Below are 25,725 nucleotides of genomic sequence, written 5' to 3' on the forward strand. Positions count from 1 at the left end.
GCCAGGTGGGGATTGCCTGTGATCTGGAACTATGTTTTCCCTGCAGTGTAGTTAGCAGGATATTGAATATTACCTGATGGGGGAGTTGGGAGACAGTTGAGCTACTGACCTAGAAGATCTCCAAACACTTCTGGCTTTAAGGAAAATAAAATGGAGGATCTTCTTAAAGGGGATGATCTGAAAGGGCCTCTCTAAAGAGGGGCTACAACACAAAGGATATAAATGCTGACCCTGGGAGAGGAGAGTGGTTGGGGAAGGGCATTCGGGGCAGAGGAAAAGGCAGGGAAGAGCCATCACCAAGGATCAGCTGTTGAGGACTTTTTCTACAGGCTCTGCACTAGGTCAATTCTGTTAAAAGATCTTCCGTTTTCCACTGCTCAGTTCAAGTGTCTACTGTATGGGGGGGGCTCTCAGTTGTGGCTTTTAAGTTCTGGAGACTGGACACTGGAGAGTGGGGGGAGAGGGGCAGAGCAAGAGGGAGAGAAAGAGAACCTCAGGCATGCTCCCTGATGAGCGGGGAGCCCAAGACAGGACTCGATCCCACAACCCTGAGATCATGATCTGAGCTGAAACCAGATTTGGTTGCATAACTGACTGAGCCACCCAGGTGGCCCTGGTATCATCCATATTTTGAAGATTCTAGAGCTCCACGTCTTTTCGGGCTATTACTGTGGCTCACTCTACACTGCCATGTCTGTTGGGCAGTTGTTTTATTTCCCAGGCTACCCTTGAGCAAAATAAAGAAAGGAAATACAATGAACATGCATTTCTAGGTACCACATTCCAAATTCACCCCCAGCGCTTGCTTCGGCAGCACATATACTAAAACTGGAACAATACAGAGGAGATTAGCTTGGACCCTGCACAAGGATGACATGCAAATTTGTGAAGTAGTCCATATACTAAACAAACAAACAAACAAATAAATAAATTGACTCCCAATCCCAAAGTTTCAAACCGTACGTGTTACTAGCCACATACAGTTTGGGTAACCTTGGTCATGTCATCTCATTTGCTTATTCATTCACAAATCCTCATTCAGCAAATACCGATTGAGCAAGAAGTATATGCTAGCATGACAGGCTAGATGGGTCACTTGGGGCCTCGGCTTCTCCACCAATAGCGTGAAGGCCTGGGCCAGATCACTGGTTCTCCACTGTAGTGCTGACTCCCAACCTCCATTTTATTAAACAAATTAGAGTGGATTCAAAAAAGTAATCCCTTTAATAGCTTCAGTTTACACCCAGGGATACTGAAAAGCTTTCTCTGGTGGGAGAGAAAACTGGATTGACAGCTAGCAGCTGGAAATATTTATTATCATTACCCCATGAATTGTTTTCTCTGCCTAGACTGTTAGGCTATGTGAGTCTCACCTGTCCAGGACGCCATGGAAAGGGTTGAGAACTGCTGAACTGGGTGTTCTCTGAGGCCCTTCCTGGTTTTGACATTCTCTGAGTCCTGTGATTATTTCTTTTTTCTTTGGCTCTTTCATTTAACACCAATTCATATGTGTGTTTCCAAGAATCCACGTGGCTCTCTCCCATGTCAGTCTCAGGGATTATGCTTCAGTTTTGCTTAGTAGTTTCCCTAAGATTCCACCCTCTTGATTTACTCTATTTTACAGACTTTTCAGAACCTTCGTTTCAATGAATCCTGTGTGTGTGTGTGTCCCCACACTCAAGGTCTTTATCTCTGGTAGCTGTAGGCACTTAGTAACTGTTGGACAAATTAGCAAATTCTTAATGATTATCAAGAACCGTACCATACACTTACCTACATGTAACAACCTTTGGGTTTTTTGACTTCTTTTGTGAGGGTATTAATTCTGAAGATGGAATTGCTAGATACAAAGATATAAGCAGGTTTTTTGCTTTTATTACCAACTGCCAGATTGCCGTGGTGCTTTTGTTTTACGTAAGTGGTGGTATTGCCGATAATATTAGTGGTAATTATTTATAACATTATCTTAAATGATCAAATCAAGGGGTGTTTTCTCTCCCTTTTTATTCTAGGTATCAATATGCTTTACATTCCAAACTCTAATAGTTTCCCCAAAGCCAGTCAGATCAGTGCTGCCTGCTCTGACTTTAGCCAGAGAAGAATGGGGCTGTTCCCACGCTAGGTATCAGCAATGTTTATGTCCACCCTTTTGCCAGTTCAACACCAGCCCGGTTTGGAGTTTTCCAGGATGATGAGATGATGATGGTAGAGGTAATTATAACAACGCTGTGTAGCCCCACATTCTGGATAAGGAGACGAAGACTCAGAGAGGGGACACAGCTTGCCTTCAGACACACGGCTAGGAATTAGCAAAGACAGGATTTACTTCTGGTTTCATCTGACTCCAAGCCTGTCTCTTTCCACTAAACTGTACTACACCACTCCCCAAGTGGACGTTCAAGGTCAGGAGCCTCATGGGACCAGCAGGTCTGTCAAGTTCTGCAGGACCAAGCTGTTTATCGTTGCAGAGGACACTCATCACTGCACTAATTACATTAATTGCTGCCCACTCTGGGGCTAGGTGGGTGGCTTAACACTACCGAGCAACATGGTAATGATGCCTGGGCCTGCCTTTCTGCGTGAAAACATCTGACTGCCTTTTTTCCCCCCCTCTTTTAAACTCCTTCCCATGGTGGCCAGAGATAGTAATTATAGGTTCTATTGGTTGGAAGTTAGTGACTCTGTGCCTTGTAGGGGAAAGGTCAAGACTCTGAACTTTGCCTTCCATCAACATCAGCTGTGTGCTTGACACTTTATTTAAGGGATCTTTATAATCCTCGTGATAGCTCAGAAGGAGGTATTATATTATCCTTGTTTTGTTTATAGGGGAACCCAGTCACCTCTTTGGGATCACATAGCCAGGAAGGGCTGGAAACCGGCTTAGAACTCAGGGCGGTCGGAGGACAAAGTGAGTTTCCACTCATTTCCCTAGACCACAGTACCTCTCAACAGGAGTCTTTTTCCTCCTGATGCTCCAAACTGAATTACCAGAGTAATTGAGTCTGCATTTCCGGAGAAGAAGCAGGGCACTGGGAATCGGTGTTTTCAGGAGTCCTCTATTGCCGAGGGCTGAATATTTGACATTTCAACTGTCCTACTACTACCCCTTCCCTGAGCTTCTCAAGGAAATGGTAACAGAGTGTTCCAGTTGACTTTTTAAGAAGTAATCTGAAGACTATATCCGCCTACTTCCTGGGAATGGACAAGATGGCTTTCGCAGTTCATCATGATTGGGCAAATGACTTAACTTCCCCAGAGACCCAGATAACAGAAGTTAATGTAGGAAGTAATTGACTTTGGAATGTTGTGTATGCATGCACTTTATGGGTGTGTCCATATCCGTATGTGTATGTATACATGTCAATAAATGTGTGTGTGCCCGTGTGTGTGTGTTCTTCAAGAAGTCTTAGAGAACTGGTCAGCATAGATGACTTGGTTCCCTTCTTACCTACCACCTATCTGTAAATGAAGTTTAAAATTATATTTTACTAAAGGTCAAAACAATGGCGTTATGTAATGACACAGAGTCGTGGTTAAGATACAAGGAGGTAGACCAGCATTGAATCTTGGCTCTGCCGCCTACCAGCTGTTGTGACTTGGGCAAGTCACTTAACCTCTCTGGGCATCCGTTTTCTCATTTCTAAAAATAGAGACAATAACAGTTCTGACCTCATGGGGCTGTCGTAAGTCAGGGAAGTTTTTGAGGGCAGGGACTATGTCGATAATCTTCTCTGCACCCAGCCAGAACAAGGTTTGGAAGGAACAGGCTTTGGACTTAGACAATCTCTCGACTCTGATTCCAGCATTCCCATATTGGCTGTGTGACCTTGGAGAAATTACTTAACTTCTCTGGGCCTCAGATTCCTCAGAATAGAGGCTCATGATTCCTACCTCAAACAATCGTTATATGATGAGGTGGGACGTGCGAAAATCTAGTACAGAGGCTAGCACCTAGGAGGTATCCATTTCCCTTTTGCCGGTCCCAGAGTCTGACATTCAGTAATTGACGACTGAGTTCTTGTTTCTATGTAAAACAGTCTTTTCTGTCACACTTCATTTGTATTTTCTCCTTCCCACCCTTTTTCTTTCTTCCCCTCACCTTCCTTTCCCTTCCTTTTCTTCATCCTTTTCAGTCTGCTCCAATCCACTGTGACTCAAGGCCTCCATCCAGGACTCTCCATCCCCCAGAATCTGACAGCAGCCTTCTCCCTGGCCTCCTTGCCTCCAGCTGGCCCTCTGTTGTTTATCCTTCCAGAACCTGCACCAGACCTCCCTCCACCCCTAGTGGCTTCTCATCACACCCAGAGCAGTCCAGGGTCCTCACCGTGGCCGGCAGACCCTGTATGGACAGTGTCCTGGCAAATTCTCGGACTGGCTTCCTCCTGCCCTATCTCAGTTCCCTCTGCTCCAGCCTCGAAGGTCTCCTGGCCATTATTGGAACTTTTCAAGCACATTCTACCTTCGGGTCTTTTATACTTGCAGTTCCCTCCCCCTCCAAGTATCCACAGACTTCACTCTCACCTCCTTAGGCCTCTGCTCTCCTGTCACCTTATCAGGAAGGCCCTCCTGGAAGACCTGCATAACATGGCACCCCCAGTCTCTCCCAGTCCCCCATTTGATTTTCCTTCTCACTTCTCGGTGAAATAGTATATATTTATGTATTTACTTTTTATTGTCTCTCTCCTCCCCCCACAGTAGAATGTAAGCTTTATAGGAATAGATTTTGTGTTCCCCCCCTTTTCCTATTTATTTTTATTGAGTGATAGCTGACATACAACGTTATATTAGTATCAGGTGTAGAACCTAGCAGATCCACAGTTACATATATTATGAAATGTTCACCAAGATAAGTGTAGTTGCCATCTGTCACCGTACAATGTTATTACCATGTGATTGCTTTCTGCCGACATACAGTTGGCGCTCCATAAATAGTTGCTGAGCGCATGAAAGTGTGTGACCTCTCTCTGAAGTGCCAGGGATGAGCCCGCATCGAAGCTGCAAGTGACTGCAGGTCTGGGCGGCTCACTGACCAGCATGCATGTTGCCCAGACCAAGGTGATGAGCAACGAGGAGGTGGATTAGGCACCCCCCCCCACTTCACACCCGCGCCCCCGGGGACCAGTGCTGTTGCGTATGTGGCAGTGATGTGCCCACTCTCACACTTGTGCTTCCTGCTGTCGTTGTGGGGTTGTCTGGAATTCCCATGGCAGCTTTACAGTATGATTAATTTTGCACATACAGATGCATACCGATCATAGATAAGGATCACTCAAGGTTTACATTTGGCACAACACATGGAAAGTTAGAAGTATGATACCTAACTGTTCCCAGCCTATGAAAGCAAAAACACAAAGTCTGCTAGCTGAACCCCTCTCCTCCACTGGTCTCTCCCCTTCGTTCTCCCTGTCCTGATTCTGTTCCTGTCACAAAGCCTGGTAGCTCAGCCAAGTGAAGGACAGCCCTGGGAACCCAAGGCTCCAGACCCGAGCACCGTGAGATCTCAAGCAGGTGGCCCCATCGCCTGAGCCTCAATTCCTTCTTCTCGAAGATGGGCCTTGAGAACATACTCAAGAATACGTCTTGAGCGGAAGTTGACCAAATGGGACACCACTGTGGCGTGGCTGGCGGGCAGTGAGCACATGCCGATGCTAGTGCTTTCCATGCTGACTGACTTACCTGACCATGGGGCTGGGAGAACCTTGCGTTGGCTTCAGTCAACCTTCAGAATAGGCAACCCAGCTGAAAATGCAGACAAGGCCTTTGGGACTCAGCACCTCATAAGGTCTTTCACGGAGGCCCTACTGTTTGCATGGTGAGGTTTCTGAAGTTCCTGGGGCAGGTGGGTGGCTGGGATGTCGCAGCCATGAGAGGCGCGGTTGCGGCTAATCCTGGTTTCTTAGGGCCACGGGAACAAATGCCACAAGCTTGGTGGCTTCAAACAACAGAAATTTATTTTCACACCGGTCTGGAGGCCCCAAACCCTGCAATCCATGGAAGGCTCGAAGGGAGAAGCCACTCTTTGCCTCTTCTAGCTTATGGCAGCATCACTCCGACCCCTGCCTCCCTCTTCACGTGGCTGATCTAGGGCCCAAGCGAAATCCAAAATGATCTCATTTTGAGATCCTTAATTATGTCTGCAAAGACCCTATCGCCAAATAGGGTCACATTTGCAAGTACCGAGGGTTGGATATATCTTTTTGGGGGACACAATTCAACCCAACCCACTACAGAACCCTTCCAGCGCACTGACCTCCCCCCCGCCCCGCCCTAGAATTTCAGATTCCGCAAAGGGACAGAGCACACAGCTGAAAAAGCAGAGTTTCTTTTCTTTCTTTCTTTCTTTTTTTTTTTTTAAAGATTTTATTTATTTATTTGACAGAGAGAGAGACAGCGAGAGCAGGAACACAAGCAGGGGGAGTGGGAGAGGGAGAAGCAGGCTTCCTGGCGAGCAGGGAGCCTGCTGCAGGGCTTGATCCGAGGACCCCGGGACCATGACCTGAGCCGAAGGCAGTCGCCTAACCGAGCCACCCAGGCGCCCCCAGAATTTCAAGTCAAGAGGGAAACAAACCCTACTGGAAGGTGGGCAGGGAGTTGATTCATTCGTTCTTTGATCCAGAAACACCTGCGGGGCCTCTCTGCTGAGCAGGCCGCTGGGAAGCAGGAATTACAGAGCATAGGCCCTGCCTTCAAGGAGTTCACGGATTGGTGGCGGCAGACAGAGAAACAGGCGTTTTCAGCTCAGAACAGCAGAGCTGTGCAGGAGGTGGGCCCTGGTGCTGGGAGGCTTAGCGGGTATGGGTCCCAACTCTGGAGGAGCGGTGCTCAGAGAAGACTCCCAGAAGCAGGATTGTCTCACTTGAGGCCAGAGGGATGAGGCACTGGGAACCAGCCTGCCCAAGGAGGGAAGAGTTCTGGAGAGAAAGGAACAGAGGCGGGAGAGCCTGGCCTCTGTGGGTCCTGCACAAAGTGGGGGGTGGTGGGCTGGAGAGACAGGCAAGGGGTCCCATTATATAGGGTGCTTTTACGAATAAAAATTAGAAAAAGCCTTTAGTGGAAGGTGATATTCCAGTAGATTTTAAAATTATATTTGTTATGTTGTGTCTTTTTAAAAGAACTAGATCACATACACAGAAAAGTGCACAAATCCTGAGTGCAGCTTGGTGAATCAGTGAGTAGCTTCACATGCACCCCACTGAGGTTGCTTGGGTGTCTGGATTGTTGGTGGCAGGGGCTGGATAGAGGAGAGTCTGAGATGGGCCCAGGACTCAGAAGTTCTTTTTTGTCCTGTGGATAAATGACACCCCATAATAGGAAGAACCTAGGACCTAGAGAAGGCAAACTCAGGTATGAGCCCCATATCTGGTATTTCCTTGCTGTGTGATTCTCAGGCAAGTAATGATGCTTCTTTTATTCTCAGTTTTACTATCTATAGAATGGGCCAACAGCATCTGCTTCACCAAGACATTGTGAAGATTGAAATGAGACAAAGCTGGGGAAAGTGTTATGCAAAATAATTGCCAATAGGATTCTCAAATTCTAACCTGTCTCAAGTCTGGACTGCTTCATTTGACCTTCTTTCTTTTCCATCTGACAGTTTTTCAGATAAAAGAGGAGTAGAGGAGGGAAAGAACTTCTCTTTTTGCAGTGCTTTTTAGTTTGGTTCTCATTCCAAAGTAATTTACCCTGGATCTGGATCCGGATCCATATCCAGAGTGTCACTCCTGTGCCCTTCTTTGTCCCTGCCCTTCCTGCTCACTGCTGGCCCTCCCATCCAAACGGGCTCCACTGAGGCAGAGGAAGGAGGGAGGGAGTTGGGGAAGAGGTTTGAGGCTGAAGATGATTTCGATTCTCCTTTCCCAGCCTCCCTCCGAGGACCTGCTGTCCCCAGCTCTGCACTGGGCATTGGGAATTGTCTGTGGTGGGTGGAGGGAGACATAGGGGGGAAACATGGCATTACCACTCAGATGGTGGGCTGGCTCATTTATTGAGGCAAAACAAAAAAAGGTCCAGAACAGAGCAAAGCCAGCTAGGGTCCAAGTCTTACTGTTAAGAGGCAAAAAGCCCCAAAGGAGTTGAGAAACAGATGAGGCCACTTTATTGGGTAAAACACTATAAAAAAGGTGAGCTCAGGACTGGACTCCCCTCTCTCCTCCCGTTTCAGATTCTTGGCATTTCTGCAATAACTCTCTTTAAGTGTTCTAGACCATCCTTTTACAGACATTGTCTTATATGATCCTCACAACGAGACCCCAAAACTAAGTATTGTAATTACCCATCTTTTCAGACTGATACTTCCAGTGACTTGCTCCAGATCACACCACTCACTGTTAAAGGAAGGAAACCACTTTGGGCCCCCATTCATCTGGCTGCGAAGTTCCTGCCCTCTCCACGCAGCACTACGGTTTTGTTGAAGGTCTGGGGAAGGGAGCCACATGTTTTATCAGGCTGCATCACATTGCGTGCATTTTTAGTATGTGTAGGTACATGTCAGCCAGCATGTTGCTGTGCCTGCTGGGTGAGTCGTAATGATTGCATTTTGAGTGGCTAACTGCATTTTTGCTGGCAAGGCCCGGCTCAAGGAGAACTGGAAAGGAAGCGTACTAGCCCTCTGTGTGGGAAGCCAGTCACACGGGTGAGGGCTGGTCCTTGAACAAACGATTGGGAAATGGCTCTGTTTAGCCCTGGTGGAACTTTACTTCACTGGGGGCCCCTGGCTTTTTCCATGACTATTCTATTTCCAAAGCACAATTCATTCCCTATTCTTAAAAAAAAAAAAAAAAAGGAACTAATTTTGTTTAGCACCCACTCTGTGCCATCATGGTGCTGGGTGCTTTACGGCAATGATCTCACTTAATCCCTGCAAATCCTGCCGAGGGGGCACCATGAGCATCCCTGCTCAGCCCCCGAGACAGATGTAGGAAGGTGGGGCCATTTGTTCGAGATCCCTCTGCTGGTGTGGAGCAGAGCCAGGGCTCCTGCCCAGTGCTGGCCAAACTGGCATCTTCAAGTCATTGGTAAGACATCTTATTTTTCAATTACGTTGTAAATTGCCTCTAATTCAGGACCCAGGATGCTGGTGAACGGACTCTGCTCCTGATCTTCTAGAAAAAGAAATGCTTTATCTTTTCATTGCTGAGTAACTGCAGTGTTTTGTCCTGGAGATAAAAATCTTCACTTCAGGTCACTTGAGTGTGATATTAGGGTAGCGCGTTTGACTTTTTTTCTTGGTGTTTTTCCTAAGGCATCTGGCCTCCTTTGAAGACCTTTCTCTGCTACAATGGGTAGTTCTTCTCTGCTGAGGTAGCACCAGCCATGACAGCAAAGGCGAGACCAGGGGTGTGGATGAGCCTATCGTCAGGAAGGCCGGCTGTGCTCAGAGTCCAGAAGGACCTCTGAGATTGGAGATGGGCTCTAATAGTCTCCCAAAGACCCTGGGTCCCCACTTACACAGTGCCACCATAGCAAGGAGGAGTCCTCAGCACCATCTGAGACCATTTGTCCTCTGAGACAAGCATTTGGGCCACCAGCCCCTTTAAGAGATGACAGTTTTACATACCTGGATGGTCTTAGTTTTTGCACTGGGCAGACAGATTGACCAAACCTTCCAGAAGTGGTGTGAATAATGAAGATGAAGGTCTTTGCAACTTTAGGGACTGTTCTTTTCAAATCTCTTTTAAGGCTCACAAAAGCCGGGAGCAATAGGCAGAGAGACTCGGGGAGAATGAGCTCTTAGCATGGCTGTGGCAGAGAAAGCCCCAGACTCGGGCTGTGTGACCTTGGGTACCCTCCACTTCACCTCTGAGCCCCAGTGTTTTCTTGTGGTATTTGACTGTGGTACCACTCTTTCTTCCTTACTCCTGTCCCCACATGGTGGCTGTGACAATTAAATGGGAATATGTTTATGCCTTGTCCCAACACAGAGGAGGGACTGGGGCAAAATTCAGGAGGCTTGGGTTGGACTTCAGATTCTTCCTGCCAATCGGTATCTCCTTTCTCTGGGTCTCCCTTCCTGTAAAACGAGGGGATTAAAGTAGGTAATTTTTTCCTTTAGGGTCTCTTTTGACTCAACACGCTCTGATCCTATCTCTAAGTAGAGCACTAGAAGCAAATTTTAAGAGATGAATGGACTTTTTTAATAGCTACTCAGCCATTCAACAAATACTTACTAAGGGCTTTCATGTGTTAGGTGATGGAGGTAGCACCTGCCTTCATGGACATTTAGTCTAGTACAGATGCTTTAGGGGCACCCCCTCATCTCAGAGAGTTGAAAAAGTGCCAGGGCTCCACGGGGAGCACTGTTCGCTGAAAGAGCTATGTCAGGCATGTAATAGATGCTCGAATATTCATTGAGCAAATAAATCAATGCAAACACCTTAAGGAAGCTCTTGGGGTGACCCTAGAGTTGGGGAACCGTTCCTAGGAGTCAGGAAAGGTTGTGGGAGCTCTGGCCAAGGGTGTGTGTAATTGCTAAAGAGTTTGTTTATTGAGACATCTGAGAATGAGAGGATCTGCCCCTACCTGCCTGGTTCTCAAGGGGGCCGTTTACTGGAACAAGGAACAATGACTGCTTCCCATGCCTTGTCTTTTCCCCAGAGGTGGAGCCAGGGCAGATGCTGGAACCCAAAGGGAGAAGAGAAGAGTGGCTAGAGGAAAATGCTAGCGTTAGTATGACACTTGGGCCAAGCCCAGAAGACCATGAATAATCACGGAGTCTCATCTGTATCCCGTCGAGAGAGAAGAGGGGCCCTGTTGGAGCACAAGGGCCATATGAGAGTTGGCCTCAGGGTCATGGTCAGGAGGCTGCCTGGGGAGGTAGAAAGAACTTGGACTCTGGAGTTGGGAGACTGACTTGGATTTGAAGGCCATGGAACCTTGGGCAAATTACTTAACCTCTGTGATCCAGCTTCCTAATCTGCTAGACATCACAATGTTGACCTCTCTAAGACGTTATGAGGTATAATATGTCTCAGGCACCTACTGTTGGTAACTGGGACTAACTATAGATTTAATGATTAGTGTTTATAATTATTTCATCATGTATTAACAGGGCCTGGGTCCTGTTTCTGTGCAATATTGAAAACCAGTGGTAGGAGCAACTTTGATGAGAAATCTTAGAAGCAGTTTGTATTATCTTTTTTTTTTTTTAAAGATTTAATTATTTATTTTAGAGAGGGAGAGAAGACAGAGAGCGCTTTTGAGAGGGCACACTCGAGCAGGGGGGAGGGGCAGAGGGAGACAGAAAGGGAGAGAGAATCTCCAGCAAACCCTGTGTTGAGCCCAGAGCCCAACACGGGGCTCGAGCTCAAGACCTTGAGATCATGACCTGAGCTGAAACCAAGAGTCAGAGGCTTGACTGAGCCACCCCAGTGCCCCTGTATTATCATTAATATAAGTGAAATGGTGATTCAAGACTGAGTGAATTTACAGGGATTTAGCTTTAGCTTAACTCACCCACTAACCGGCTGTCTGACCTTAGATAGGCATTTTTGCCCTCTTTTGAGACTTGGCTTTCTCCTCTGTTAAAGAGGAATAATTTTCATGCTCAACCTTTTCTCATCCACCCATTCAACATTTATTGAATACATTTAATGAGCCACACTATGCTTGGTGCTGAGGACACAGGAACAAAGCATAGTCCCTGTCCCTAAGGAGCTCACCATCTAGTGGGACAGACCATTAAACAAATACCTACAATAGAGTAAGACAGGCCTCGTCCTGTCTAAATGGACAAGAAGGCTTCTTGGCGGAGGTGCCCTCTAAAGCTGAGAGCTGAAGGATGAATCGTTTTTAACCAAGTAAAAGTAGGAAAGGAAGTGAGGAGCTATAGGAAGAACATTCCAGGAAGAAGGAATTCCATGTGCGGAGGCTAGAAGATAAATGGGCAGAGCAGATGTGATATTGTGGCTGGCTCAGTATGCCTTTCCGCAGCGTGGACTTTGTGTAAAGGCGGTGGGCGACCACTGAGAGATTTGAAGTGAGGGAGTTAGAATAACATCACTGCAGTTGCATTTTTAGAAAGAACACTCAGGGTTATATGTGCATATGTCAAGTTATATTATAGAGAGCCGTGGGGGTAAGTCGATGCTTACCTCCTCCTCTTCTTGATCCCCTTCCTCCTCCTTTCCCTGCCACAGAAAGTAAAATAACCCGCGGGAGCATGCCCGGTATAGTGTCTGGCACATAGTAAGTGTCCAATGAGCATCTCTCATTCCCCTTTTTAAAGTAGTCCTTGAAAGAGAAATCCCCTGGCATGGAGTGCCTGTTGGGGCAAAAGTGCTGAGGGTGGGGCTCTTTGTATTTCTGGCTGCTGTTCGGGGATAGCTGACACGATTTAGGTCAAAGGAAGTTCCCCAGACAGTTCAGTCTCAACCAGTCATCTGGGGTTTCAGGGAGGGCAGGTAGAGGTCAAAATATCTCTCCGATTCCAGGAGGCCATTCCTCCCCAGGGTCCTGGTCTTGAAAACTTACCAGACATGGGCAATCCTGGTGATTTGTTCAAGTTAGCTTCCTCATCTGTAAAATGGGTATGAAGTTACCTGTGCTGTAGGGCATCATCAAGAGGATCAGAAGAAGCATGTGAACCACAACAAAGTAATACAATAGATCCCATTCACTGATGCCTACCTTAGGCCAGGCCTTATTCTTATGAAGCCATATTATCACTAGCCTTATTTTACAGATAAAGAAACTGAGGTTCAGGGAAATTATGCAAATCACCCAGGGCAAAGTAAGTGGCTGTAGCCAGAGCACTGGCGTTTTAACCCCTATACCATGACATCTATGACCTGCTGTCCCTTGAAAACTACCAACTGCTCCCTGAGCTCTTAGCATGATTCAGGTGATCCAGAAATGCATGCAGAAAGGTGGAAGAAGGAAGGAAAGGGCAGTGTTTGCAATTTGAGAAAGCCTTTCCCAATGCCTCCCACCCCCTCCTCCTAGCCAATTTAGGCTTTCTCCCAGCTGCACTCTGGGAAACGTTTCCCTGCCCAGAATTAAAGTGACCTGTTACTTGCCTGATGCCTCACTAGTCTGGGACAGGGTGAAGGCAGGAACTGTGTCTGTGTCATGGAGGTATCCCCAGGGCCTAGTACAGTGCCTAGCACTCAATGAATTATTTGTGAGTCAATTCCTTCTGTCACTTGACTGGCTTTTCTGCTCAAGCCTTCCTCTTGGCCAAGAGGTCTAAAGAAAAGGAACTGAGGCTTCAGGGGAAGTCCTTGGAGGTCCTTGGGCATTTTCTGATGGAGGGCCACCAAGAGGTGAGTGAGCCAGCCTTGGGCCAAGCCTCACACCAGCCTCCCCCACTTCCAGACAGCTGGGTGGACCCAGAGGGCTAGGGCAGCCTATGGCACCCTGCCCACCTTCTCCATGGGACTTGACTCTGGAGGGCCATGCACAGAGCACAGGGCCCAGGTGTCATCTGAGGAATCCTAAGGGCTTGCTGGGTGTACCTGGATGTGCAAGCCTCTGTACCTGCTGGGTGCCTTGAGCTGCACCGCCCCCCTCCCCCCCCCCCCCCATAGTTGGTAGACAAATCGCATGAGAACCAGAACAATCCTCAGGCACATTGAGCAACCAGCTTCCATTCCTCGCCCCCGGCAGGAGAGCTGGGCCAGGGAAAGTGAAGAAAGCTGTTCCGGGCCTCAGCGGCAGCGGGTGGGCGTGGGCGGGGCCCTGTCGGGAAAGGGGCTGCTGGACCAGTTTCAATTGCTCCCGGACCGGATGCAGCCCGGTAACTCGGGCGGAGACAGGAGAAATGCGCGCTCTGGGCGCACCTGTGTGTCTTCCAGGGAAGACATTAGCTTTGGCAATGATACGACTAGGGGCTCTGGGTCAGCGGTCACCGGGAGAGCGACTTCCGGCTGCTAAATCAGGCGAGTGGGTGGGGCAGCAGCGAATCAGCTGACAGGTACAACTGGAGGAGGCTTTGGACATCCAGTTTGCCTGGGAAGGAAAACGAGGGAAGGGGCGGCTCCCCGAAACAGCCGGGTAATCGCGCGGCTCTCCTGACGTCGCAACCGCGCATTTTGATCTTTACCCTGCGGCGTCCCCCGCAGCACGTTTGGGTGGGATGAGCCTGGGACAGGGCTGTGTTTGAATCGCAGCTGTTCCACCTACAGGCTTTTGTGTTCTTAGGCAAGTGATACCGCTTTTCTGAGCCAAAGTTTCCCTAGATGAAAAATAGGAATACCTGGCTTAAAGCGTGGTGTGTAAGGTCCCTGAAATAACATAGGAACGGTGCCTAGCGCGTCGTTGGTGCTCATAAAGCTGAGGGGGGGTGGGAACTTCCCCTCCTTGGCTTAGGGTCTAGATCTCACTCCCTGCCCGACCTAAAGTCGCGCCACACAGGAGACCCGAGGATAATGGGGTCTGGGTGGCAGGAGGTCTGGCCTGGCAATGACTCGCGAATCATTTGAGCCTCTGTTGGCCAACTATCAAATGGGACGGGGCGTGTGGGCTGATCCCGAAGGCCGCCTTTGGGTCGTGTTTCTGTGATCCGTTTCAACGCATTCTTTCTTCCGCGTGTTGATTTATTCAGATTCTTATCAGGAGAAGGCCTCCCCGGGCGATGGTGCCGGCCCACCAGCGTTTCGTCCATACATGGCCAGCCTCCACCGGCGGCTTTCTGTGTAAATAAAGCCACGGCCTTCCGCCTGCAGGTCGCCGCGGGTCCCGCGGGCAGAGCGGGCGGGCGGAGGAGGTGGCACTGAGCGCCTGGCACTGGGAGGGCCTGGGAGACTGGAAGCAGGCGCGCCCAGCGCAGGCGGTGGGCGGGGCCCTGGGGGCAGCAAGGAGCCATTAGACCCTTGAGAGTCCCGACCCATTAGCACCCCCATCCTTTGACCACCCGGCAAGCCCTTGACAAACACCAACCCTGCCGGGAGTATTCTCCCCATTTTAAAGACGCGAGGATGAGGCTCAGCAAGTTTAATTGGCTTGATAAGGGTCCAAAGGCAAAAAGAAAATGGCAGAACAAGAAATTCTAACCGAACATATCTGGTTGCAAAACGCAGTCTTTTCCCCACCCCACCTGTCATCAGTGAGCTCATAAAGGTCTTAACGGTCCACAACGAATCAGATTAACAGCGGGAGTTGGAAGGGCCTTTCCAGAGCTAACTTGGGTATCTCAAACAGGGGGACGGGAACCACAGGATAAACCAAAGATTATTTTTCCTGGATGACAATTTTACTCCTTTTCAAATTAAAAAGTTTAGATTCGTAGTAAAACAAATAATGGTGGATAAGAATCTAAAACTTATAATCATTTTCGCTAAAAAGAGGGGACTTCAAAGAAATTTCAGGCTGTTTCCACATCGTTCACCTTTCGATCTATTGGGCAGAAGCACTGTTGACACCATTTACACAACAGATGGGCAAACTGAGGCCTGAACCTAGTTTCACCGAGAGCAAGAAGCAGAGCGGGGGCGGGGACGACTTCCGGACTCCCGGCCCAGGGGTGCTTTCTGCTGGGGGCGGGAGCCCTGTTTGCAGATAGGTTTCCTCGGACAACGACTGCTAATCTTTGTCACTCAGCCAGCCAAGTGGGGGCGATTCTGAGTAATCGCAGGCTACCGGAGCGGCTGGGGCTAAAAGCGAAAGGGACACGCGGGCGACGGGCTGGGAGGGCGGCGCGTGGACAGCCCAGGCGCCGGCGCAGGCGGGGCCACCGCCCGGTCCCCGCAGTGGGAGCGCGCCGGATGCTTCCTGCCTTAGCTCCTGTCTGCCGTCCCCTGGGGTGGGGTGGGGGCGCAGGACCCGAGCGCCGGGACAAAGCCCTGCTACAGGCCCCCTAGAACTATCCCCTGCGGAGGAGCCGCCATCCCGACCCCTAGTCCCAGCAGGGGCTAGGAAGACACCCCAGCGTTTACCCCAGGCAGCTGGGACCAGAGGCCCTCTCCTTGTGTTGGGACATGTGTCAGTCCTGGGCTTAAATCCGATCCTGATATTTGCAAACCATCAGGCCCTGAGAAAATTACTTAAGCTCTCACTCTCAGTTTCTGTATCCCTAAAATGGGGGTAAGCAACCCTTACGTCATGTAATTGCTATGAGAAGTAAATGCGTTCCTATCTGTGAAGGCCTAGAATATTTAAAAACACCAATTAAATGCTATGTTTTGCCCTTAATGTTAGGAGGACCTGGGTAGGAATTTAAGTTAGGCCAATTAGGAACTAGCTGACCTGGCAGGTGTACTTTCTTCAGTTACCCCACCTGGAAAAGGAAGCTTTATTACACTTTACATCACAGGGTGGGGGTGAGGACAGATGAGCTCCCCAGTGTCTGGCAAGTCCACAAGTGCCTATGCTTGCAACTTTTATTGTTTGCCAGCAATGTCTTAAGCACTTTGCACTTATTAGCTTATTTAATGCTACAATTACAATATGAGGGAGGTTATCACTGTTACTCCATTTTACAAGTAGGAAACCAAGGCACAGAGAGGTTGAGTTACTTTTTGAAGGTTACACAGCTACTAAGTAGGATTTGCATCCACAAAATCTGGCTCCACCTTCCATGTTCCTGACTCCTACTGGATGTACCAGGCATTATAGTAGGCCATGGGGATGCATCCAGGAAAAACAACGAACAGTCACCTCCTTAACAAAGGACAGGGGGTCCTTTCCTAGTTTACTGGCCTTCCTTACACATGCTTAAGCACTGCACACACTTCATTATATTTTATGTGCACATTGTGTGCTCCTGGTACACAGGAAGTACTCAACATTGTTTGTTTTCCTCTTCCTGTATATTTAGGGGTCCACCTACAAGTACTTATATGGAGTGTGGACATTAGGTGTTTTAGGTGATGGAGTCCTCGGTGTCCGTAGGTGCTTCACACACCTGAGTTCCTCCTTATCTGTACTTAGTGATCTTCCAGTTAAATAGACTGAAACAGCACACCCTTAAGGTTTAGACCTTTTATTTTTATTTATTTTATTTTATTTTTTTATTTATTTGAGAGAGAGAATGAGAGAGAGAGAGAGAGAGCACATGAGAGGGGGGAGGGTCAGAGGGCGAAGCAGACTCCCTGCTGAGCAGGGAGCCCAATACGGGACTCGATGCAGGAACTCCAGGATCATGACCTGAGCCGAAGGCAGTGGCTTAACCAACTGAGCCACCCAGGCGCCCCAGGTTTAGACCTTTTAATAATAATTGCTTCTGCCTCTGAGAATTACTGTCTGCGCTGTGGGGTTCCCAGAACTGAGGGTGAATTTACTGTATTTATCGCTTAATCATTTCCCAGCTAGCTTATGACTACAACACCTTTGGTCAAAGCTGCAGAATTCTCCCTCTCCTCCCCTCCCTCTATGGGGTCCCTGTGATAACTTTTGCTGTAAATGGCTAAAGCTATTAAATAGAGAATGTAGATCTTCCTGCGATGCAAGTGTAAGCTGTCGTTACATTAATCGCTTAAATGTTATGATCACTTCAAGCTTGGCTTTTGCATTTGAAGCCTTGAGTTAAATGTGGAAAGTAGGGGGGGAAAAAAAAGCGTAACGGTTAGAAATAAGAGCGTGCGGTGGGTAAGTTTCCAGAGTAATAAAACACAGCTTTAAATTTAAGAAAGATTTTAAGCCTGGTTTGATTCCAGACAGCACACCCTAAGTTGCCATCATTCGTCGTGGACGCATTCTAAAGGGTCAAAACCAACTTTGGACAATTCAGGGAACTTGATTGATGACATAGTATTAAATCTTGAGTTTCTCCTTGTAGATGAGATGGGGCATTCAGGGCATGGTAGGCACTCAATGAGAATCTGTTTAAATTGAGGACTGGGATGCAGTTAAAGACTTTACCCTCAGCTGACATTTATTGCGCACCTACTATGTGCCAGCTGCTTGGAATTCCATTGTTTTAAATAAACCTCACACTAAGCCTGTGAGGAAAATATGCTGTGGAAGAAATTGACACTTCAACGAGTTCATTCCCTTGCCTATCTCACCAGAGAATAAGGGGCAGAGTCTGGGTTGGAATTTGGGTCTGACTCCAAGTTCAGTGTCTGAATCATGGCACCACTCTGCTTTTTCCTGTGTGCCTAGCCGTCGGTCATCTTAGGACTGGAGGCTAGAGACAGAGGGGTCTTTAAGATCAGCCCTGCCAGGGTTTCTCTGCCTCTTTTATAACCCAGGTCACCCTCGATAAACACAACATGCTCACATCCTCTCAATGAGTTTCAGATTCAAAATAACTTAAATATCACGATTCAAAATAAATCAAAGCAAAAGGACAACGTTTTCAGCATTTTGTTTTTAAGCAAAATAAGCTTCCTTGGAGCTTCTGGTTCCAGGTCCTCACCTCTGTCTCGGGGAGAGCTGCTGATCTGACCCCCACCTCCAGCTCCTTTACTTCCCAGGAACTTGAGCCCAGAGAGGAGTGACTCGCTCATGACACAGCCAGCACTTGAACTCAGAGGTCTGTCTGACTCCAAGTGCCATGTCTTTTGTCTAAACACCCTGCTTACTACTTCTCAGCTGTGTCTGTCACCATGACCTATCTCAGGGTCCAACTACCGGCCAACTTTGTTATCTGTAGCTCCAGAATGTATCATCCTTCCAGGCCTTTGCTCAGACTGTTCCTGTGCCTGAAGGCCCTCACTCCCCATCCTCTCCCGTTTGCTGGGTGAGCTCCTATTCGTTAAGATGCAGCTGAAATGCAGCTCTCTCAAGGAAGTCTTTTGGACTCCCACCTATATCCAAATAAAGGGAATTGCCTCCTTTTCCCTGCCTGCCTATGTAGAAGTATCCTGGTATTTGTTAACACTTGAATGTTGTTTGCAAGCCTCTCTCACTCTCTCTTATCACTTTTGATCTTCCTGGACATCCACCAAAACTACTATCAAAATTATGATTATGGTGGTTGGGGTGGAACAACATCTTTGTATTTCTTTCAGCAGAATGCCTGACATACAGCAAGCATTTAGTAAATGGATATGAATAAATATACACACATATATGCACAGGTCACTACCAGGTATTTTACTGTAATAGTCTCAGACTTCACCCAGTCTATAAGCTCTTATGGACAACTGTCCTCTCTTGAAGCAATGGGGAGCCATTGCAGGTTTTTGAGGTAGAGTGTTTCTTGATCCACAAGTAACAGAGACTTGCTCATGGGATTGAAGCTCTAGGTCTCCCAGTTTCCAGCCTTTTCCTTTGGTATTCTTACGCTGGGAAGGTTTTTTTGTAAACAAGAGGCTAGGGAGAAAAAAGGTGTTTTTTTTTTTTCCCATTAATTCTTTGTTTATTCCAAAAATATTGTTCCTGTCCCCCAGGTGCTAGTTGGACATCATGGATATAGCAGTGACCAAGGTAGACAAAAGATATCCTCTCAGGATATTTATATTCTCCTGGGGGAGAAAGATAGTAAATAAGTAAATAATAAATATATCAGTTCACCTGGTAATAAATATTATGAAGAAAGAACAAGGACATAAAAGATGGATGGAGTGGGAGATGGGCAGCTGATTTTTAGATGGTGAGGTCAAGAGAAGCTCTTTGAAGAAGCAGCATTTCATAGAACCCAGAATGTCATGAGGGAAGGAGCCAGGTAAAGATTTGTGGGAAATTCATTTCAAGTAGTGTTGACAGCAAATGCAAAGGCCCTGAGGCAGAAACAACTGGGCACATTGAGTAACAAGGCCATGGATGAAGTGACAGCATGGACAGTATCTGGCATAGGTCTTGGGTTGTTTTCAAAGGCCGCTGCTGGGGTTAAATGATCATTTGGTAGGTGAGGTAAGATTAGCCATGGCAGCGTGTTCTGAGTTCAACCCCACTGTGGGGAACGTGACTGATCAGCCAGGAAACTGAACTGAACACCTTGGTCATATTTTGAAAGCTTTTAGTCAGCAACAGATGGAGGTTTGTGGAGCAAAATATAAGAACAATATGATTTTTAAAATGAGTTTGATCAAAATAGAACAAAGAATGAGTTTCTGAGTGTAAAATAGGTGGCATTTTGGTGTTTATTCTTTATAAAGGAATCTGTCTAATCCATCCCACAGTTGTTTTAACTGAAATCTAAGTTCCTGTCACTATAAGTTTGGGGATGGCGCTGAGATGCCACCTGCAGAGGTAGGTAGCTTTAGCTTGCCTCTCCTGGGGGTCTCTGGAGTGTGGGTTACATCCCAGAGTTACCCCCACCCACGGTCAGGGAGCTATAGCACCTGATGGCTTTCCCAAGAGTAGCTGCTGACATTGGCCATTGGAGGCATGCAGAGGTGGGTGCACCCCACCCCCGCCCCGGGAAACAATTCAAACCAATCCCAAGGGAATGTGGTTGGAACAGTGACATTAGCTGATACAATAAGGCAGAATAAAAGAGGATGATCTGGAAGCTCTTTTGTCTCAGGGCTGCCTCACACATGTAGCATTTATACTATAGGGATTTTAGGATCCAGGACAGTTAAGGGAGAACCAGGGTCCCAGGCCGCCCAGGCACAGTTTGCAATCTTCGCCTTTGCTTTTACTCAGTCTGGAGGGCAGATGAATACACACTTTCCTCCAAAAGGCCAGGGAAAGAATGTAAAGGCAGGACTTGGATTCAGAGTCCATCTTCATTTTCAACTGTGTGGAGTGCTGGGTGACCTTCAGCATGTTAATTAATCTCTCTGAGCCTTGATTTTTCTCTTCTAGTACATTTAATCATTCCCAAGTCCACACTTTTACCACCACCTTGCCTTGTCTTTGTGGGTCCCTGACTGTGCCTTCGATGTCTCTGAAAGCACCAACACACTAACTCCTGTTTTTCATGAACCAGATGAATTCTGGCTTAAGATGGTGCATAATTGATATTCTTGCTTTGTAAATCTTTCAGCCTTTACTTTTCTTGCTTTATTTCTTGTAATTATAGGATCTTAGTCAAGAAACCTTGAAATGTGTTTGCAGAGGAGCAATTTTATACCTTTCTTTAGAACCCAAAGAGAACTTTTTAAAAGGGCAGGTCTGAGAGAATTGCCTTTTTTAATTTTTTTTTTTTATTAGAGAGAGCACAAGTGAGTGCATGGGGAGGAAGGGGGGTGAGAGAGAATCTTTTAGGCAGACTCCGCGCCTAGCATGGAGCCCTTATGTAGGTCTCCATCTCATGACCCTGAGATCATGACTTGAGCTGAAATCGAGTCAGATGCTTATTCTGCTGAGCCACCCAGGCTCCCCAAGAATAGCCTTTTAGGGTCAAAACTTGGAGGTGGCACCAGTGGGGGATCTAAGAGCTATTAGAGGGAGGGGGGACCTGGTTGTCCAATATGCTAGTGGGGCTTCTTAGGGACAGGCCCACTCCCAAGTGACTGGCAACCCTGCTTAAGTTTGGTGCTAAAAGAATAAGTAAATGGTCTTTTCCTTGGGGGATGATAGGAAAAGCATGTGCTTCTTTAAGGGCCGGTGCTCTAGCCCCAGTTCCACCTCTTGGGTATGTCCCTCACCCTCTCTGAATTCTACTTCTTTGTCTGTAAAGCGGGGAGGCTCAGACTTGCCTAACTTAACTCCCTGGGTTGTTTCAAGTGTCAGATGTAATGCAAAAGTACCTGTTTGTGAATGCCATAATGCACGGAACAAGTGTGATAAAGTCTCTCTACACTCTTTCTGCAATGAACTAGTGTGACCTCAGGAAAATCCTATAGCGGGAGCTGCCTGGGTGGTTCAGTTGGTTAAGTGTCTGCCTTCAGCTCAGGTCATGATCCCAGGGTCCTGGGATCGAGTCCTGCATCAGGCTCCCCGCTTGGTGGGGAGTCTCCTTCTCCCTCTGCCCCTCCCCCCACTCATGCTCACTCTCTCTCTCTCTCAAAAATAAATAAAATCTTTAAAAAAAAGGAAAATCATATAGCTTTACTAAAGCCTCCGTTGTTTCAACTGTGAAATGGAGGTAATACCTGTCTTGACAAATCCATAGGGATTCAATGAGACAGTGAGTGAGAAAGCATCTTGTAAACGGTAGAGCCCCCAAAGAAAATGAACGAACTGTTATTTCCTCTCCCTCATCATTTTGTCATTATATTGCCTCCTCCCTGAGAAGACCTCGAGTGTGGTCCCCCCTCACTCCTTCTTCATCAGAGTGCTGCTATGCCCAGAGCAAGGTTCTGAGTCAGAGAGCCTTCTGCTTCAATCTGGGCCCTACCAGCTACTAGCTGGTGTGTGACCCTGGATTAGGCATTTAACGTCTCTGAGCATCTTCAAACAACTCAGAACAACAAGACCTACCTCAGAGGTGTTTGTGCTAAGACTCGAGCAGGAGAGCCCATGTGTGCATCCAAAAGAGCATCTGGTAGAAGTTCAATCAGTGCTAATTACTTCTCCGGCCAACCCTCTTCCTCCTCTTGGATCTTGAGCTGTAAATCGACAATGAGGTGGCCACAGTGGGGGGTTGGTCTGGCTTGTTCCTAAAGCTATTTGTCACATGCTAAGCTGAATCATGATGAGTTGCATGAGTTCCTTTCTCCATTAGGCTGTGAAGTCCCTAAGAAGAGGACGCGTGGCTTGCAGTTCTAGCCTCTGGTGTGGGATGTGTATGCACAGATGAGAGAAAGGGCACGGATATCAGGCCACACAGATCTGGTTGGAATTTCTCTCTTCTACTTCCTTGTGGTAGAACCCTGGACATATCACTTAATTGCTTTGAGCCTCAATTTCTTCATCTGGCAAACAACCAAATATAGGTGCATATATTTTGGGGTCATTGGGAAGATTGGATAAAATACATGTAAAGTGGTACCTGGCACAAAGTAGGACTTAATGAGTAACTGCTGACTGACTAAAGTCTCTGCCCCACATCACATTCTATCACTGATAGCAGGTTCTTTTCCTGGACAGCAGGAACTGGAAAGTTTTCAAGGGAGTGATAAACCAAGGGGTATACCCCTTGCCGCATACCTTTTGCCCCAGAGAGGAGCACTTTGTCTCTGACATAGTTCAGAATTGCCTGCACATGGTGACAATTAAAACAGCTGACTTCTTAAAAAGAGTTTAAAAAATTATTCACTTGTTAAAGTTTGCTACAGATAATGTACTCCCTTATTACCTGCACCCAGGGCGGACTGCTCCTACCTCCTGTCTTTGATCCATCACTGACTGGCTCACAAAATTAAGAGAAAGATGGGGTAGGGGTGATTAGGGGAGAAGATGTGCTATAATTGCAGGGCAGTGGGATGCCTGCCCGTAGAGGTGGGTCCATGGCTCTGTACGAGCACTGAGGTCAAAGCCATCCACCCACCCACCCACCCACTGACCCTGGGGTAGGGACCAAGATTTGGGGGATGTTGCCAGGGAAGGCTGATGGAGGAGGAGTCTTTAGGCTGGCCTCATCTAAAGGGAGGAGGAGGAAGGTCTGTCAGTGTAAGTGACAGTGCCTGCCAAGGCACAGACTTTTCACACTGCATGCAGTATTCTGGGAACTTCAAGTAGGAGGGTTTGGTTGGGGCAGAACCAATAGGACATATTACTTATATTTAAAAATCTCCTAGGGAATGACTTCGAAGTCCCATTTTCTTGTAGGTGCTGAAGAATATTCCAGCCTGTTGCTCTATTGTTCTCTGAATGCAGCGCTTGGTGGAACCCTTTCTTGGCCCCGAGCCATTAGGATATTTCTCAGGGAAAGCCCTTGGACCAAGAAGTCTATTTTTTCTTTTCTTTGGAAACTATGGTGCTCTTTGTGAAAACAAAGGAATTTGGATTCTGTTCAGGAAAAATATAACCTACAAACAAATAGCCTTGGAAAATCTGGGCCTCACCCTCAGTGCCTGGGTCAGGCTCAGGGAGAGCCCCACCCTCCACTGCTTTCTAGCTGGAAACCACCTCCTTTTCCTCTTCTATATGTTGTCTCTGGCTGCCCAAAGGGCAATGCCTCCTTTCCTTGCCTCTCCCTTCCCTCTGCTCGGGGCCCAAGTCTTTGCAAATGCTCTTGCTCTGTCTGGAATGTTCCTCCCCTCCCTGTCTGCAAGCCCTCAGTTGTTCTTGAAGACTCCCCTCCAACATGTCCCCCTGGGTTCCGATTTCCCCAGATGGCTAGTTGCTCCTCTACTGTGTTGCTCTGGATAATTTAAAATTTAAATATTCTTCCCCCCCCCTTTTTTTTCAGATAACAACCCCTGATCTTATTTTTTAAAAACTATAGTAAAGATAATGGTTGCTGACTTAAACTCTTGTTATGCACCGGGCAGTATGGTACATAATGTTACTCATCCCAGATGCAATGTGCTTAGGACAGAAACTGGCACATAAGTTCTCAATGAATGTGACTTATTATCATACTTATTATTTATCTTAATTCTCTTGGCACTTGTGGCAAATACAATTTGTCATGCACATTATAATAATCAGGTTACTTTTCTGTGAGCTCCTTCGGGGTAGGGATTGTGTCTTCTTCATGTGTATCTCCAAGCATATGGAAACACAAAGGATGTTTGGTGAGTGACTATCTAGCCATTGAAACTGATGATTGAATGTGGAGATTTCTATCATGAGTACCCAAATCAGTTTAGAGTAGCTGTATCCTAAAAAAATTAGGATGGGGAATGAGAAACTTTGGGCTTAATTCTGTTCCAACTATCTACTAGCTTTTTGACTTTGGGTAAATTAGCCAATGTCTTCTGAACCCTAAACCCCTATTTTCCAAAATGGGGATAATAGTCCCTAATTTGCTTTCTTCACAGATCTGCCTTGACCGTCAAGAGAACTCACACATGGCAGAGTTTTGTGAGTTGTAAAGTATTTTACACATGTGACACATTTTTGTTAGAATAATTTTGGACCCCATTGCCTTCACCACCATACTTAGGAGAACATAAGCGTAAGGTAGCTCTAGTTGCACAAGTATCAATATGACACTTTTTATTTTTGCAGTGTCTAAAAATGTAATCCCTTGATGCTGAGGATACCACTATTTCTTCTCTTCAAAGATGCATCCGAGGTATTAGCCTCAGCCTTTTTAAAGGTTTTTAAAAGGCCCTAGATTTTACCATGTGACTACTTTAAAATCTATGACCTAAATTTCACAGTTACGTTCCCTTTCAAGAAATATTCTGCAAGAATTATAATCAAACAATTCTGCTATTTATTGGTGCTGGGTCCTAGGGAGTATAAGGAGAGATGGAAAAAAAGCATAAGAAATGGTCTTACACTCAAGGAGCTTACAGTCTCGTTTGGGAGTCAAGATTGAGTCCTAGACTCAGCAAAGTATATGATCTGAGTGCAGGTAGTTTGTGAAACTTTCAAGGAGACATTAGGCTGTGTGTTAAGCATAAAGAAAGGTTAATGTTTAGACTGCAATCCTGGAAACATAATTCATAAGCTAAGTTCAGGGCCATTGACTAGTGTTGCTAACACTTCCCTTTTCCTCAGCAGGATTTTTGATTTCTTTAGTTCTTGGTGGATTGGATGGAGATATGAGAACATTTTAGAAATGTACTCCATTGACAAATGTCTGAATCCAAAGAGCTGCTAATATTTTGTGGCTGATGCTTTCATGATGAGAAAATAAAAACTCCCTACTAAAAAAAATTTCATGATGTACGTGTCTGAAAGGTGTCAGAGAGAAAGCTGTTTACAGAATGTTGTAATACCTTAGCTTCAACATAGTGATGACAATGCCATGTCCTCCTGGATCAGGGAGGCCATTGCACATTGCTGAGTATAATAGCAAAAATAACTCAAAGATGAAACATTTAAAAAATACACAATTGTAAGTAACTTAGAGAAAAAAAAGAAAGTAAGAATACTAGATCTAAAAATGTATGTAGT

The 25,725-nt window shown here is 46.8% G+C and overlaps 1 non-coding gene across 1 annotated transcript; it reads left to right on the forward strand.

The window, feature by feature from the left end:
* Positions 1-798: 798 nt before the first annotated feature.
* LOC113917248 lies at positions 799-905 on the forward strand. Its single transcript, XR_003518177.1, has one exon. It is a non-coding gene; the product is annotated as a U6 spliceosomal RNA (small nuclear RNA).
* The last annotated feature ends 24,820 nt before the right edge of the window (positions 906-25,725 follow it).

Source organism: Zalophus californianus, chromosome 4 (genome assembly GCF_009762305.2).
Source record: "Zalophus californianus isolate mZalCal1 chromosome 4, mZalCal1.pri.v2, whole genome shotgun sequence".
Lineage (NCBI taxonomy): Eukaryota > Metazoa > Chordata > Mammalia > Carnivora > Otariidae > Zalophus > Zalophus californianus.